Source organism: Gracilinanus agilis, chromosome 5 (assembly GCF_016433145.1).
Source record: "Gracilinanus agilis isolate LMUSP501 chromosome 5, AgileGrace, whole genome shotgun sequence".
NCBI classification, from domain to species: Eukaryota; Metazoa; Chordata; class Mammalia; order Didelphimorphia; family Didelphidae; genus Gracilinanus; species Gracilinanus agilis.
Window position 1 is genome coordinate 123,287,273 of NC_058134.1, and position 2,187 is coordinate 123,289,459.

Below are 2,187 nucleotides of genomic sequence, written 5' to 3' on the forward strand. Positions count from 1 at the left end.
GTTTCTCTATCTGTAAAATGAGAAGGTTGGACCAGATGACTTTGAAGGCCCCTCCCGGCTCTAAATCTATGATCCAATGATCCTAAAGTAGAAAATGGCAGGATTTGTGCAGGGAGCCAGCTGCAAAGAGATTGTTGTGACGGATGGGCTGGGCGGAATGAAATGAGCTTGGTGGCATCATTTGATAGAGTTGATATAGTTTCCAAATGCATGGCTGAAAAAGAGGGCCTAGAAAGTATGTCTGTTGGCAAATACCATTTCACAGAATCACAGAACTTCTGAGCTAAAAAAGACTTGGGACTGTCTACTCCAGTCCCAACACAGGAATCCCCATCCCAACTCTCCCCAACCAGCTAGAAGACCTCCAAGGAGAGGGAATCCACCATCTCCCATCTCCCAAAACAACCAACTCTAATTATTGGAAATTCTTTCTGATAGTAAGCCAAACTTTGCTTCTAGGCAATGTCTCATTTCTCCCAAATCCTCCAAATCCCTCTTTTACATGATAGACACCTGAGTATTATTCTTTCTCCTGCTCTCCCCCATTACCCCACGAGACTTTTCTTCTCCAGGTTAAACATTACCAGTCCTTTCAACCTATCCTTATATGACATGAACCCTTCACAAGGCCTTTCACCATTTTAGGTACCCTGCTCTGAGTGCTTTCCAGTTTATCAATGTTCTTGAACAGTGGCGTCTAGAATGGAACACAAGATTTGGAACACCTCTTCTTAAATCCTTTTCCTAATGATTCAGAAATGCAGCCCTACCTAGATTTTACTCTCCCTCCCTCCTTACTCTTCCACAACATTTCTAGTGACCTCCTCTCACTGTTTGGAACCTTGTATATGCAGCTTTGGGGGCAGCTAGGTGGTAAAGTGGATAGAGTGCTGGACCCACTCCATGTCTTGAGTTCAAATCCAGCCTCAGACACTTACTAGCTGTGTGACCCTGGGCAAGTAGTCACTTGAACCTCATCTTTTAAAATGAGCTGGAGCAGGAAAAGGCAAATCACTCTAATCTGTTCACCAAGAAAACCCCAAATGGGGTCATGAAGAGTCAGAAACAACTGAAAAATGGCTGAACAACAAATATGCAGCTTTAGGAAGGTTAGTAACTCCCAACATCCTTTCATTCCACACCCACAATTTCCTTGGACTCCTCAGGAGCTAGAAGGAACTACAGAGATCATTTACTATGCACCATAAACATTTCCACCCAGAAGGGACCCTAAAGGCCATGGAATCCAATCTCCTCATTTTAGAAATGGAGGCAAAGGGACTTGCTATATGAGGCAGGATTTGAGTTCAGGTCTTTCCAACTCCAACGCTAGCACTCATTTAGTCCAACCTCATTGACCTCTAGCTAAGAACCAGAAGAGGGGGTGTGAGTTGGGCCAAGTTGGGAGGGCACAAGTTTGAGATCCAGTTCAGGATCCCAAGGTCTCTGCCTCCATCCACATGGGGTGCCCTTTGCCCTGCACCCTAGCAAGGTCACACCACAAACACTAGCCAGCTTCTCCTAGGCTTCCTGGAGAATGGAAGAGCTGACAGCACTGTAGTCACCTTACTTTGGTCATCTTTTATAGCTACTGATACATGTACATGCCAGAGTTGCTCCCCTTTTGGCCATGGATTGGAAGCTTCTGGAAGAGGAGGACCCCTTTCATTTTTCTTTTTTTCTTTCTTTTTTTTTTTTTTGGTCTTTGTATGCCCAGCAACTAGATCAGCGGTCTGATCAGGAGGCAGGTTTAATGCTTGTTGGCTAAATAGATGATGGGAATGGAGGAAGCTGGGCTAGGTGGCATCTAAGGTCCTAGATGGTATCTAAAGTCCCTCCCATGTATAGACCTTCTAGCCGGCCGGGACGTTCTCCACCTTGAAGGGCAGGAGGCATTGGAAGTCGAGCAGGGTAAGGGGCCCCGGCAGTGAAGCTGGGCTCAGCCTGAGTTGGTAGTACTTAGTGGGAGGGGGTGGGCGGGCTGGGCTTAGGGCGGGGCTTAGGCATAAGGGGCGGGGCTTGTCTGGGAGTTGAGGGGGGCGGGGCTTCGCCGGTAGTTGGCAGGAGCGGGGCGGGGCCTTAAGAGGGGCGGGATGGGATGAGGCAGGTCTCCGAGTCGGTCGATGCTGATTGGAGGTAAGGCAGGGAGTTTCCGCCCTGGGTGGGGGCCTTTGGGGTTTGGGTCAG